The 16002-nt window shown below is 42.8% G+C and overlaps 2 long non-coding RNA genes across 3 annotated transcripts in view; one reads left to right on the forward strand and one right to left on the reverse strand.

The window, feature by feature from the left end:
* The window catches only part of LOC105487956 (uncharacterized), a 322232-nt gene that overhangs the window by 25906 nt on the left and 280324 nt on the right, over window positions 1-16002 (reverse strand). The window contains exon 5 of one of the 2 annotated variants that reach the window (XR_011621544.1): window positions 14852-14994. The exons of the other annotated variant lie outside the window; for it this stretch is intronic. This is a non-coding gene — a long non-coding RNA (uncharacterized lncRNA). Of the gene's footprint in view, window positions 1-14851; window positions 14995-16002 lie in introns of those variants that run through there. 2 annotated transcript variants of the gene reach the window in all.
* LOC105487958 (uncharacterized) overlaps window positions 1-16002 on the forward strand; it is a 52713-nt gene that overhangs the window by 18502 nt on the left and 18209 nt on the right. Inside the window, exon 2 of the long non-coding RNA XR_011621545.1 lies at window positions 1968-2417. This is a non-coding gene — a long non-coding RNA (uncharacterized lncRNA). The remainder of the gene's footprint in view (window positions 1-1967; window positions 2418-16002) is intronic.

Raw genomic sequence — 16002 nt, forward strand, 5'->3', positions numbered from 1 at the left:
CTACTTGGGAGGCTGAGGCAGGAGAATGGCGTGAACCTGGGAGGCAGAGCTTGCAGTGAGCTGAGATTGCGCCACTGCACTCCAGCCTGGGCGGCAGAGCAAGACTCCGTATCAAAAACAAAAAAAGCAAAAATAACCCAAAAATAACAAAAGAGGAGACCCAGTGGGAGGTAACTGAATCACGGGAGTGATTAATTCCATGCTGTACTCATGATAGTGAGTTCTCATGAGATCTGATGGTTTTATAAGGGGCTTTCCACCCCCCTTCTCTCTGTACTTCTCCTTGCTGCTGCCATGTGAAGTAGGATGTTTGCATCCCCTGCTGCCATGTGAAGAAGGATGTGTTTGCATCCCCTTCTGCCATGATTGTAAGTTTCCAGAGGCCTCTCTAGTCCTGCAGAACTGTGAGTCAATTAAACCTCTTTCCTTCATAAATTACCCAGTCTCCGGTATTTCTTCATAGTAGCGTGAGAACGGACTAATACATTAGCCTTCAACTTTCATGTTTTAATTCATGTTCTGTCACTCAGGCTAGAATGCAGTGGTGTGATCATGGTTTACTACAGCCTCGACTTCCTGGGCTCAAGCAATCCTCCCACCTCAGCCTTTTGAGTACCTGGAACTACAGATAGGCACAACCATGCCTGGCCAATTTTTGTGCACGTGTGTGTGTGTGTGTGTGTGTGTGTGTGTGTGTGTGTGTGTAGATGGGGTCAACACTATGTTGTCTAGGCTGGTCTGGACTTCCTGGACTCCAGTGATCTGCCACCTCAGTCTCCCCAAGTGCTGGGATTACAGGCATGAGCAATGGGCCTAGCACCTTCAACTTTTCTATCTACTCCCAAATTAGGAAATCAACCAAGGAATAACACAGAAGTCAGATGGAGTTAAATACCTTAACTTCATTTCTGGCAACTAGATTGGAGAACACAGTTGATACATGTGGTCATAATAAGCCTCTTGAGATTTCACATGCTATAGATACCTGCCACCCAGTCACTGACCCTGCAGGACATCACAGTCTTCTTTACAGGATCAGCTGGGCCCTGTCACCACCCTACAAAAGGCAGTAGGGGACAACACACATCCTGTGGGCTGGGGAAACCCAGAAAAGAATGATCACCATGGTGACGAGCCACACAGGCTCAGCTCATTACCCTAACAGGACGGGACCCCTCTAACTCCTCCTCTGAGCCAAAGCAAAGTTCATAAGGAAGACAGCTGGAAGTGCTCCTCATATACTTCTGGATAGTGGAACAGAAAGTCCCTTCTCCAGGTAAAAATGTGAGGAATGTGGGTAAGAGTAACAGGACGTCTCCCTTAGGTGAAATACAACCGAAAAGGGGAACTGGCCGTGACATGTTACTAGGTGTACACAAAAAAAAGTGTAAGGTGCTCCTGTGTGCCAGCACTCTGATAGGTGCCACATAGACCTTATATGATTTTCTCCTTTCAATAGCACTTAAGGAAAATAATCTCCCCAGGATCACCCAGCTAGTGAATGTTAAACTTCTTGAGTCCTGGTTTCTCTACCTATATAAAAAGGACAAACGGATTCAACCATTTCCAAACTCACTGTTTTCTCATATAAACCGAGCTAGTCAGGTGCAGTGGCTCACACTTGTAATTCCAGCTGCTCATGAGGTTGACGTGGAAGAATCACTTGAGCCCAGGAGTTTGAGACCAGCCTGGGCAATATAACGAGACCCCATATTTTAAAGACAGAATAAGAACCAAGCCACTTTTGGAATTCTGACTCATGAAACAAACTAAGCTAACCAGCCTTTTCTCCTGGGCATCTAGTTCTGACTCAGTAATTCCCAGACTTTGTAACTACCTAAGCACCATGTGTTGACCATCCATTCCCACAGGATTGGGGTGGGGGTGAAAAGCAGAAAGGATGGTAAAAACCAAGTATTTAACATTCCCCAAGACTTTTTTTTTTTTTTTTTTTTTTTTTTTTACAGAAAGCTATAAATCTTCGGCTGGGCCTAGCTAATGTGCTGTAATAAAAGGAGATGTTGATTCGATTTTCACAATCCATTATTCCAAGGCCAGAGAAAAACAGGAAAAGAGCTGCTTTTCTTGGAAGGAAAAGAAAACGTTTGTCAAATTGTTTCTACTTATTTGTATTCACGCATCCTGTCTCTCCTAATATCTCACCTGTCAGAGACTAACAGGATAAAAGTGGACAGGTAGAATGACTTTAAATTATGTGTATTGAGAAAAATGAATGAAAAACAGCATGCAAAAGAATCCAAGGAAATTAACATGGTTGCTGCTTAGTTCTCTCCTGCTCCCCACTGGAGGTTGAAGAGGAAGATAACATTTCTATTCAATTCAATCCAAAAATTGTTAGGAAGTGAAGATGCAAAGATGATGACATGGCCCTCAAGGAACTCAGAACAGATGAGAAGGTAAGTCTGATACATATGCTAAGAGCAATGAGGGCGATAAGCCTAGAGTAACAGATGCAGACTCCCTAACCCGAGGATGCCTTTGGAAGAGACGATATGTGAGCCAAGTCAGAGGTTGTGCAGCAGTGAGCCAGCAAAACGAATAGTGGGACAAAGTCAGCAATAACAGCATTCTAGGCAAAGGAAATACAAACAACAAAAAAATGTCCAACATCTACCAGACCTTGCTGCCTTCTGATACTGTCTTAAGTGCTTTTCATGCAATCTTAACTCTGATGACACTGTGCTCAATGAAACCGCTACTATCAGCATCCCTATTTTTCAAATGTAACAATAAGACTGTAAAGTTAAGTAGCTTGCCCAAGCAGTAGGAGGTACACATCAGAATGAGGATTTGAACTCAGGTCAGTATGATTCTAAAGCCTCATTTTTTAATAGCAACAGGCTACACTGCTCTCCCAAAGTGATCAGCAAAGGTACCAAATGTGGGTGACAGCATATCACCAGGGGGTAATGACTACAAAGTGTGCTGTTTCCAGATGGTAATGGGGGAAGCAGAGAGCAGCTAAAGATTACATGAAACTTTTATTTTTTTTTGAGATGGAGTTTCGCTCTTGTTGCCTAGGCTGCAGTGCAATGACACAATCTCAGCTCACTGCAGTCTCTGCCTTCTGGGTTCAACTGATTCTCCTGTCTCAGCCTCCCAACTTGCTGGGATTACAGGTGCCCACCACCACGCCCAGCTGGTTTTTGTATTTTTAGCAGAGACGCAGTTTTACCATGTTGGCCAGGATGGTCTCAAACTCCTGACCTCAGGCGATCCACCTGCCTCGGCCTCCTAAAGTGCTGGGATTACAGGCGTGAGCCACCACGCCAGGCCACATGAAATGTTTTATGTACCACATGAAGAGGTTGGATGTTATCCTGCGGTAATACGGTCTCAGAAAATGTTTAAACAGGATAAATGCCATGGACAGATGTGTTTTATATAAATTCATTCTCTTTGGTCTCACACCACAGTAACGTGAGAGGAACAAGATCAGAGACACAAAGACTTGTAAGATCTAATGGTAACCCAGGAAGGAGGGTGTATGAATTAGGATGGTGGGAGCTCAGGTGGAGAAGAGTGAGATGATTTGAGAAATACTAAAGAACAGTAGGACTGCTGAATATAATGGGTGTAGGCATGACGGAAGGAGGAGGAGGAGGAGGAAGAGTTAAGGATGACTCCAGGTCTTCTGTTGGAATGACTAAGTGAACGTTAGAGCCTCCAACTGGAACAAGAGCACAAGGAGAACTGTTTGGCTTGAGTTCAGATAACACAACAGATTCTTAATTACATAAACTAATTTCTGTAAATTCGTTATGTAAATTATGTAAGCTTGTTTGACTTGGTTTTGAAATGGCTCATGGTTATACCTGTCACAGCTGGATTCCAGGACTCAACCACAATCAGAATTTTTCTTTCATTCTCTCAGCTTGAATTTCCTTTTGTAGCACCCTTGGGCTCACTCTTTATGGCAGTGATAACAATTGACACGCTTTATTTTCTGATCAATCATCATCACAGCTGAAGAGGCTTGGCTTTTAGTAACCACATCAACCCTTGGGAAGGAACTTGAACACCCCCCACTGGGCTCATATATCTGCCCCCTGGAAGATCACTGAGTGGATGGGAAGAGATAATCTGAACAGTGATTCTGGATTATATGTCCTTCCTGCTGATGGGAGGAAGTACGGTCAGGGAAACCTCTGAAAGGAAGAGCAGTCCCATTACCAAAACAGGTCTGTCTAGTGAATAGGCCAAAGCAAAGAAACCCATTCCATGGGAAAACATCCCATCTGATTATATGACTGTGGAATGTGGAGGGACAGGACAAGGTTGAAGGTAAACACTTGGAAGTCATCAGCTACCTTTGAAGTTAAAACTGAAAGAAAGTATAGATAAGATTGAGTCAAGGATGAAAGAATTCAGGGAATACCACCCTTTAAGACAGGAAAAGGAACACAAAGTAGAGCAAAAACAGAGGAGAATAATGTGCCAAAGAATGTATGAGCATTGTCTCATTTAACTTTATTAGCAATACAGCCCTATAAGGAGGGCATAAGGGTTTTTCATTTTAACAGCAAAATTACTCTGAATCTGAGCTTGCTCATCATCAAATCTGCTAAGTGATAGAGCTGGGATTGGAATCTTTTCTTGTGAGACTCCAACTCCATTCTACTAGAAAGATGACATGTTCCCCACCAAGGACCTAAGATGTATGCTGTTTCTAGATGTTTTCTCCTAGCACGTGGGAGATTTTTAAAACACGTATTTTCTTCTTGGCAGTAAATAGCATCTTTGTTCCACCAAGAAACAAAATTAAAAACAGTTCAAATCCTCATGCTTCAGAAGAATTTATACTTAAGCATTCTCAGTCTGTCCTTGATTACATGGGTCTCAGTTATAGACTCAAGAAAACAGAAATATAGAATGTGAGCACTATTAAGATAATTAGAAATAATCTAGTAAAGGATCCAGTGATGGACTTCAGTGGAATCTATTTAGAAACCCTTGAAATTGAATGCAAAATGTTTGTGCACAGTGGATGTTTTTTTCTGGGAAGACAGTCTATTCTCTGAATTCTTGAAAGTGTATAGGTCCAAGTACCCTCACTTTGCAGATATGGATATTAGTCATTTATATTCCATGTGCCTCCAGCTCATACCATGAGGCCTTGATAGAATCAGGTCTGGACCTTAGGTCTCTCGGTTCCCAGAGCATGGCACTCTCAGGAAGCCTCTGTAAGTATCCTATTAAGTGCCTGAAAGAAGGGTTTCTTGCCCTGAGATCAACTATACATTTTTTGACCAGCAAGGGTTCCCCCTCTTGTAAACAGTTATTCCTTGGAAAATAAAATTGATATTAAACTGTCACTTACAAGCACAGGGAATATGAGATGTGGACTTGACAATGTTGGCAGTTGGGAACTGCACAGAAATCCAGGGCTCTGTTGCCTTCCTACCCGCTACTCCTTACCACGTCCAAGAGGAGGGGAGAGGGCATTAGGTATGAGAATCCACATCTGCTGAGCACCCAGGGGAGAATGAGCTTAGGAAGATCTTGGTTTGGGTTTCCAGAATCAGAGCCCGTGATGAGGATGTGTAAGTTGTTTATTAAAGATGTGCTCCCAAACAAAACTGGGAAAGGAGAACAAGGCAGGGGCAGAAGTCAGGGAAGGGTGTGATGTCAGAGTCCTCTGGAGTGTGACAACAGCCTGATCCCTCAGGGGTGAGAATTTCCACAGAGCGTTTTAGAGCTCATCCAAATTTGAAGCCTGGAATCTGAAGTGCCTTAGTCCTGCTGCAAGGGGCTTGAACTAAAGCACCTGTAGCTCTTTGCGTGTTTTGTGGTATGGGCAACAAAGACAGATCCAGTAGCCCAAGGACAATCATAGGAAGAAGAGAGGTAAATGTGAGCCATGGGAAGAAAATGCACGCATGTTGGGAGGATGTACAGAGTAAAAGGGATCCAAGGGGACCTGGGCAGAATGTTAACGTCTACTGAAGGAAGGAAAATGAAAATTTATTGAAAATTCTCTCATTACCCTCCTTTTTCCCTTTCAATACACAGTTCAGAAGGAAGTTTGCTACGGATTTCTCTCAGTTATTTAATATAGGACAAATAATTTACTATAGCAGCAGATATTATGGGACTTCATTGGATGTTTGTACATTTAAACCTGAGCTTCTGAGCCACAGTTGACTAACACAGGTGCTAATAATCATTTTCAAAGAATATCATTACTCAGTGTTATAAAATACATTACTAATAATTCTACTGCTAACAGCAAACATACATTGTACACTTACTATGGTCTAGAACAGCTCTAATATAAATTTACTTATTTACTCTTCCCATCAAATCACTGAAGTAGATACTCATACCTACTAGACACACAAGGAGACTGAAGCAGAGAGGGGATGAATGTTTCACATAGGAGCACATACCTGGTTAGGAGATGGTGCCGATCTTCAAATTCAGGCAGCCTATTTCTGGAGCTCACATATGCTGTTAACACTACATTGGTTACTTTGGTATTAAAAACTGGGAGTTGGAGATCTTAGTTTGTGCTATGAAACCAGTTATCCATTCACTGTATAACCGAGTATTTTTTTATTATTGAACAAACCAAGAACACATGCAATCCTGACTCTTTTAATGAGAGTGTTCATATCACAGAGGTATAATCTGTCTTTCTTGCATGATGATGAGGCTACTGGAAAACCATGAGAATATGTCATGAGTGGTTCTCTTCATATTCACCACCCTTTTCTAAACAGAGCACACAAAATGCACGTATTTGAATAACCAATATCAGTATGTTTTGAGGACAATGACATGCAAACCATCTTATATCATCTCTTGGGGAAAATGGTCTCCTCTTTCATGGCTAACATATGTGGTTTCAGACTCTTCAAACAGCAAGGGCAGGCACTTTTGGAAATGGAGTGCTCATATCTTTCAGCAAAACTTACCAGGTTGTAAAACATATCTTAACTAGCCTAGTGAAGTTAATGTCATTTCCACACAGACCTCCATGAAGTTAAATCTATCTTAGGTACTGGAAAGCTCTGGACAAGTGTTTTACAGTTTTTGAAAACAGCTTTTGTTGAAAGAACCTGAAAGTAATCAACTCATTTTTTAAAGATTCGAATAATTTATTCTAACAAAAGTATAGGGCATGGAAAAATTAGTGTATCTGAATCATTTCAGAGAGTAGAACAAGTTTCACACTAGCAGATTTCAGATTTTAGCACCTTTGAAAAGAAATATTCAGAGTTAGACATAAGTTGTCATATTAAGACAAGTGGCAACGCAGGCTGCAGTTGACCTACAGGGGGGATACTCATCGGACTTCGGTGCAGTTCACATCACAGTGCAGTCATTTGGTTTCTGAGAGTGCCATAAAACACACTTAAAGAGAACGAGAAAGGAGTTCATTGCATTCATGGCTGGTGGTTAGAAGTTGAACTAGAGACAAAAGCAGAAAGGTTATAGGATGGACTGGGAGGTCAAGTAGACAGTCCGAAGGCACCGACAGTGCAGTACATGGTCTTATTCTCCCATCGCACAGTGTAGCTCCCATCAGTAGAGCTGTCCCAGAAGCAGGAACTTGCCGTGTGTGATCCAGCTCCATTCTTTTGTGTAATTACACAGGTCACAACGTATATAAACTGTCTTCCCAGCTTGGTGAGTTGGCTTAAAATTTGTTCCACGTTTGTGGTCCACTGGTTCACTTTGCTGTGTTGACAAACATTACCAGCAATGGTGATTTTTTTTTTTTTTTTTTTTGAGACAGTCTTGCTCTGTCACCGAGGCTGGAATGCAGTGGCGCAATCTCGGCTCACTGCAACCTCCGCCTCCCGGGTTCAAGCGATTCTCCTGCCTCAGCCTCCCTATGAATAGCTGGGACTACAAGCGCCTGCCACCACGCCCGGCTAATTTTTGTATTTTTAGTAGAGACGGAGTTTCACCATCTTGGCCAGGCTGCTCTCGAACTCCTCACCTTGTGATCCGCCTGCCTTGGCCTCCCAACGTGCTGGGATTACAGGCGAGAGCCACCGCGCCCGGCCCCAATTATCCTTTCTATAGCCTTTTTTACAATGTTGCTCACTTCAACAATAAAGGCAGCCTCCTCTGCAGTCTCGTGGTGGCCCATCTTTCCTCCAGGGAATAGCCTCCGCCTCCTGGAGTGGTGCGACGCAGGCACACTCAGGCCCCGCCCCACATGTGCCACGCCTCTCTCCGTAGCCAGGCAGGCACGGGCGGGCATGCCCCACCCACCCCCAACTCCTTTTTTTTTTCACTTGTGTTACATTTATTCATCTCAATTCATCCTTAGAGCAAAACTCTGCAGTGGGTGCTGCTTTTTTTTTTTTTTTTTTTTTTTTTTTTTGCGAGGAAGTCTCGCTCTTGTCCCCCAGGCTGGAGTACAATTGCGCCATCTTGGCTCACTGCAACCTCCGCCTCCCGGGTTCAAGCGATTCTCCTGCCTCAGGCTCCTGAGTAGCTGGGATTACAGGCGTCTGCCACCACGCCCGGCTAACTTTTGTATTTTTATTTATTTTATTTTATTTTATTTATTTTATTTTATTTATTTTTTGAGACGGAGTCTCGCTCTGTCGCCCAGGCTGGAGTGCAGTGGCCGGATCTCAGCTCACTGCAAGCTCCGCCTCCCAGGTTCACACCATTCTCCTGCCTCAGCCTCCCAAGTAGCTGGGACTACAGGCGCCTGCCACCTCGCCCGGCTAGTTTTTTTTTTTTTTTTTTTTTTTTTTTAGTAGAGACGGGGTTTCAACCATGTTGGCCAGGCAAGGTCTCGAACTCTTGACCTCAGGTGATCCGCCCGCCTCGGCCTCCCAAAGTGCTGGGATTACAGGCGTGAGCCACCAAGCTGGGCCAGTGGGTGCTATTTATCTCCACTTTGGAAATGAGAGTAGCAGAGAAAGATGAGTAAGATTTACAAAGTGTTGAGAATCCAGCCTGGCTAGGGGATGCTAACCAGAGCAGGGCCTTATGGCCCCAGGAGACCTGGTTCTAGTTGGGTTCTTTCCTAAACCACAAACCCACCAAAAGCAGCGTATCCTCTAGGATAAATACCCACAAAGGCCCAGGGAAAATGTTCCAGGTGGTCAAGAACTCAATTACTAATGAAAGCTTGGTAAATGAACTATGCCTCGGTCTGTTCATCCAGAAATAGGGTTAATATTTTACTACTGGCAGGGTACAGTGGCTCACACCTGTAATCCCAACACTTTGGAAGGACAACACAGGAGGATGACTTAAACCCAGGAGGAGTTAGAGACCAGCCTGAGCAACATTGTGAGACTCCATCTCAACAATCAGTCAATCCATAGCCGGGCATGGTGGTACATGCCCTGTAGTACCAGCTACTGGGGAGGCTCAGGCGGGAGGACCCCTTGAGCCTGGGGGGATGAGGCTGCAGTGAGCCATGACTGTGCCACTATGCTCCAGCCTGGGCAACAGAGCGAGAGTCTGTTGTCCCTTAGAAGTTTGTTTACTACATAGCACTGAGCAAGCCACACCAGTACTCTCCTGATGTCCATAAACAGATGGATATGGATTAATCAAGGTTTACTGAGTACATTTCCTTACTTCAGCTTTTCAGGAATAAAGGGACACGATCAGGATTCACAGTGAGAAGTGCTGATGCTTATGTGGGTTAAATTCCATCATTCAGTCCTTGGGCTTTTTCGTGTTTGTTGTTGGTGCTGCTACTGTTTTAAACTGTTTCTCAGGTCTCCAATCTTCCTCCTCCTGTGTACCATGGCTAAAGTCATCCTCCAAAATATCCCCAACCTACAACCCATTAGTGGCTCCACTGAGTAAAGTCTTGGCTCTTTACCGTGACCCTCCAGACCATTGCATTGTCATCTTGCATTCCCGTAGTCTCCTCTTTCTTTTGTAGTCTTTTCCAAGCTTTTAATTTTGGTATGGTATTAGAGCTACAGAAACATTACATCAATAGTATAATAAATGCTATATAGCTTTTGCCCAGATTCACCAATTGTTTACCTTTCCCCTTTTTTGTTTCTGTGTAAATGTATATTCATATTCACATAGAAACACAAATGGGGACACACACATTTTTTCTAAACCACTTGAGATTAAGCTTAAAACATCAAAACCTTTTACTGAAGAATAGGAATGTTCTCTCATATAACCACAGTACAATTAGGAAACCCAGAGAAGTTAATACTGATATTATCTAATTCTTAGTTTTTAATCAAATGTCCATCAATTGTCTCAATGTCTGCTCTAGCTCCCCTTACCCCCAGCCCAGTGCAGGATCCAGTACAGAACCACGTGCTGTGGTTGTCATGTCTTTAATCTGGAATAGCTCCTCATTCTCCTTTTGATAATTTTGAAGAGTAAAGGTCACTTTTTTTTTTGGTAGAAAATCTGTCAAAGTCAAAGAAAAAAAAAAGACACTTGGGTTTGTCTGAGTTTTCTTCATGATTTGATTCAGGTTATGCATGGCAGGATTCCACCAGAAGTGATGGTGTGTCCTTGGTGCCTCTGATCAGAAGGCTCCTGACATTCATTTGTTCCAAAATTGCTAGTGTTAACTTTGATCATTTGTTTAGGTGATGTGTTAGGTTTCTCCATTTTAAAGTTACTGTTTTCCCATTTGTAATCAATAGGCAATTTGTAAGGGGCACTTTGAGACTAACTATCTCAAACTTCTGTCCACAGCAACCAATGCTCATTTTTGAACTCCATCCTTTCTTCCATATTTAGGTGTTATTCTATTGTTTTTTTTTTAAAAAAAGCTTTTACTTCTCCCCATTTATATAATTACTCATTTATATAGAGAGAGATGCATGGATTCACTTTTTTTTTTTTTTTTTTAACATGTACCCAGTATGTCCTCTATATCCATGGGAACTTGATCTGTGGTTGGTTGAGTCCACAGATGTGGAATCCAAGGATACAGAGGGCCTACTGGGGGACTTAGGCATCCATGGGGAGTCATAGAACCAATACCCCACAGAAACCAAGAGATGACTGTTATTCATTACTGCCATCATTTATTTTGCCTTTAAAATGTTCAGATATTTGTCCAATGGGACCTTCCTCAACATGGCCTATATGTGCTTTTGATACATCGCCGTCATTCTTTGAACACTTCGTTACCTCTGGACAAGTGGCCCCAGGCTCATCTTGTCCCTGTCTTCATCCTGAAATTGGCCTCCTCTCCAAGATTACAAGCTTCCTTTTAGTTGGGAATGACATTTAGAAACCACAATAAGGGCACCAGGTGGGCTCATGATTTGTTTAGGCGGTGTCTGTTAGGTTGCTCCACTTTAAAGCTACTATTTTTCCCTCTATAATCAATAGGCAGCTTACAGGGGACACTTTGAGACTGTGTAACTATCTCAAACTTTAATCCCCAGCATCCACTGCTGATTTTGAACTCCATTCCTTTTATATTAGGTGTTATTCTATTGTTTTTTAAAAAATAAAAAAAAAAAGGGGCTTTCACATCTCTCCCCATTCATGCATTTGTAGGCCCTCTGAATAGGAGGAATACACACATACATACATACATATACATACACACACTGAAATTTGAGAGCCATTGCCCTAGAACAAAGACAGGAAAATTTCTTAGAGAACCGAATAGTTCTTTATTTACAAAAACGGGCAGCTGACCAACAGGTCATGCATTCTGATCCTGCTCTAGCACCATGAGATTTTCCAGTTGCGTGGCAGAGCTACTTGGAGCTGTTGCTTAATCTGTTGCAGATTGCTTTCTTGTTCCTGGCCCTCCAAAACTGGCAGCCTTCAGAGTCAACCCAGTTAGTGGATGACAGCAATATTCCCAAGCATGAGATATGATCTTTCCAAATCAGAAGGGCTTCATAGTTCCTTTAATTTACAACAGGAAGTATATGTAAGATGCAATAACCACTGTTCCCCTAAAACCTCACAAATTTGGCCGGCTGCTGAAATTCTGTAGGGATTTCTTCTACCAACTGGTACACATATACCTTATTAAGGCTTCCACTGTTGTCTGTTTTCTCCTTTTTAGGTCAGATCTTCATGATTTCATCAATATAATGGATCAGCATAATAGTCTGTGTAATATCCAGATGATAGAACAGCCATTAAACTATATTGCTGGAGAAAACATTAGAGAGAGTACAATTTCCTGGGACAAGACCCTGATTGTGTACCACTGTCTATCCCAGGCGGATGCAAACGCTTTTGATCCTCTCTTCTGATGGGATTGAAAAGAATACATTCACCAAATCAATGACCACATACTAAGTAGCCAGAAGCTATGTCATAATTATCTATGATAATTATGAAACCACAATATAATAATAGTTATAATTAGGCTACCACTTGATGGAGTTGACAGTAGTTATATCAGTCGTGAGCCATCTGGTTTTTTTCAGGAGCCACACTGGCAAATGAAATGGAGATGTAATGGGGAGCAGCAACCCTATCTCCTTAAAATCTTTGAGCGCAGCACTCCAATGGCACTCATTGCCATTCCAGCCTACATAATATATTGCTGTATATTTACTCCCTTGGCCTGGAGGTTGGGTAACTTCAGAGGGTTCCACTTAGCTATTCCGATTACATAGGTGTACTCCACAGTTCAAGGACTTAGTGTGAGTGTTCTGCCAGTTACTAAGTATATCCATCCTGATCAATCCACTCAGGGATCAGGAAAATCAACACAGGGTGAGTCCACGAACACACTGACCCCTGTGAAATGGATTTAGGCCAGGACTCTGTTTGCCACCTGGCCTCTATTTACCTCGTCCAATCTAAAAAGGAAGCATGAAGGCATGTTAGCCCTCATGGTTTTAGCATCCTCTTAGACCCTATATCCATCCAACTGCCCTTGAAAGATATGGGTATTTCCCTTCCCCCAGTGTACAGATATGTTGATAAAAGGCTGTAACTTCTTATGAGGAAGGACTGGGAAATTAGTGAATATACTTCCTGTCCTATTGCAGAGTCTTTCCTCAAGGAGATTCAGGCTTCTGTTGAATCAATGGCTCAGTTCTGGAACTTAAGAATCATGGCTTTTCACTGGGAAGGCTGATGTCAGTCTCAGTTTTCATGAATCTATTGGTGCTTTTTGTTGGCTGTCAATCGACCTTGCCCCTAGCAACTGGGTGGTGTATTAACTATCACTATAGATTCCTACAGGTGAATCCTCCTGGTTGTGATTCTGTCCTTGTTGCCTATTTCTACGTGTCCACCTTGCCTCTGACAGTTTATGCTGCCACTATGCCCTCCTATTCCTAAAACCTACCGTTCTTCCTAACACTAAGCTGCCTGGTGCTAGAACAGCCTCCTGGACTGTCTGTCAATCTTGGCCAGAGGGCATATCTGAGCTCCCTAGAAAATTACTTAACTATGTGCTTCTCAAAGTGAGACTAAATCAAGTAAGAATAGAACAAAGGCAGGATGAGGGAAATCCCCAGGCGGTGGTGAAGGGTTGAAGCCGTGGAAGACATCTGTCATGCGCTCATCCCCATGCTTGCATCAGGGAGGGCGAAGCACTTTTCCCAAGCCTTAGCATACCTTGAACTAAACTCACTTAAGTCTTACTTTCTATCACCACACTGGACTGACTCTGAAAAGTTTAGAATATTCCCCACAACTCACTTTAATTTGGAACTCTCTCAAGCAACTGAGACATTCTGGCCTGAACTTACTCTATGGGCCCCAGCTCATTGTCAGGCTTGAGAAGCAAGGCATGTGACTGTGTTCAGTAGGAAACGCATCTGGTAATTTTAGCAACACACCACACCTACTGGATATAGTCAAGGTAGGGCTGCCAGATAAACACAAGATGTTCAGTTAAATCTGAATTTCAGATCAATACTTTTTTTTAGTATGTTCTAAATAAGTACATTCTAAATATTGCATGGGACATGGTCTATCAAAGAAAAACTTCATTCTTTATCTGAAGTTCAGACTTACCTGAGCATCTGTACTTTTTTTTTTTTTTTTTTTTGAGATGGAGTCTCACTCTGTTGCCCAGGCTGGAGTGCAGTGGCACGATCTCTGCTCACTGCAACCTCTGCCTCCTGGGTTCAAGCAATTATCCTGCCTCAGCCTCCTGAGTAGCTGGGATTGTAGGCACATACCACCAAGTCTGGCTAAATTTTGTAATTTTAGTAGAGACGGGGTTTCACCATGTTGGTCAGGCTGGTCTTGAACTCCTGACCTCTTGATCCACCCGCCTTGGCCTCACAAAGTGCTGGGATTATAGGCATGAGCCACTGTGCCTGGCCGAGTATCTGTATTTTTATTTGCTAACTCTAGAAACCCAAATTGGGAGTGGCTTCAGTACACACAGTTTTGAGGCAAACAAGCAACACTGAGGCAAACAAACAACATTGAGACAAACAGCTTTGTCAGAGGCATTTAAACCAGAGCAACTCCATCTTAAATGGGAGCTGAGTAAAATAAGGCTGAGACCTACTGGGCTGCATTCCCAGACAGATACGGTTAAGGCATTCTAAGTCACAGGATAAGATAGGAAGTCAGTACAAGGTACAGGTCATAATGACCTTGCTGAGAAAACAGGTTCCAGTAAAGAAGCCGGCCAAAACCCACCAAAGCCAAGATGGCGACAAGAGTGACCTCTGGTCATCCTCACTGCTACACTGTGTGTTGCCAGATTCTGTACAAATTTGGCATAGAGCTTAACGTGCAAAGAACTGTAATAAAACAGTTATAGCTCCTCACCCCCGCCATCCCCAAAAGAAGATAGGTTTGATTTTCAATGGTTCATATGGCAGCTAAGCAGTGGAAATGTGGGACAAGATCCCATGCATTTACATTCCGGTCACGTTAGAGTTCCCGAGAGAAATAGAACCAATAGAATATAGACGGATGGATGCTAGATGTATGAACCCATATACAGAAAGAGAAGAGATTGACTCACAATTGTAGAGACCAAGAAGTCCCATGATCCGCCATCTGCAGCCTGGAGCCCCAGGAAAGCCAGTGGTGATTAAGCCTGGGTTCAAAAGCCTAAGAACCAAAGGAGCCACTGACTGAGCAAAGGTGGATATCCCAGTACAAGAAGAGAGCAAATTGGCTTTTCTTTTTGTTCTAGTCAAGCTCTCACGAAATTAGATAATGCCAACCCACATTGGTGAGGATGATCTTTATTCAGTCTACTGGGTTCAAATGCTAATCTCTTCCAGAAAGACCTTACAAGTAACATCCAACCGGCCACCTGGGCATCTCTTAGCCTTAGCAATTAATCATCACACTAGTTTTGTCATTCGTTGGCCACATGACCTTGAATACACTTAGCCCCTCTGTGCCTGTTTCCTCATCTATACAATGGGAATATTAAAAGTTCCCACCTCATTGAGTTGATATCAAGATTAAATGAGTTAATACATGTAACACACTGAGCTACATCTGGTACATAAAGTCTCATTGAAAGGTAACTGTTGCTGTTATTCTGTGTTTACACTCTGCTGAAGTTGAAAAATCTCATCACCTGTCTCCTTTCACTTCCTTGCTTCAAATCTATTTGGGAGAATGGGGCTAATATGGAGTTTATTCCAAAGGTGCTAGTGAATTTTCAATCAACTTCCTTTATTTCTTCCCAGCCTGAGTTACAACAGTAGCAGCTAATATTTGTTATGTACTAACAGCTACTGTCCTAAAAACAAGACATAGCTCATTTCGCTGAGTCTCACAACAATCTAAGAGGTTGCCACCGTTATTATCTCACTCAATGTTATACATGCAGGGACCTCACCTCGGCACCCAGCTGGGAAGTAGGCATACTCAGGGTTGCCGCCTTCAGGCCAGTGTTTCCCCCAGGGCTGCTAACTATGATCCTATTAGTTCTCCTCATACCATCCCTTCTTTTCACCATGAGGCTTATTCAAATCCCACCTGACCTGTAAAGTTGAGCTCTACCCTTTCGTATAAGTCAGAATGACCTCTGCAAGGCTATTTTGACCTTTTTGTTTTTATATTGTGGGTCTTTTCACTTGGAAAGTGAGGTCAAAGGGACAA

This window comes from Macaca nemestrina, chromosome 3 (genome assembly GCF_043159975.1).
Source record: "Macaca nemestrina isolate mMacNem1 chromosome 3, mMacNem.hap1, whole genome shotgun sequence".
In the NCBI taxonomy this organism is placed as follows: Eukaryota; Metazoa; Chordata; class Mammalia; order Primates; family Cercopithecidae; genus Macaca; species Macaca nemestrina.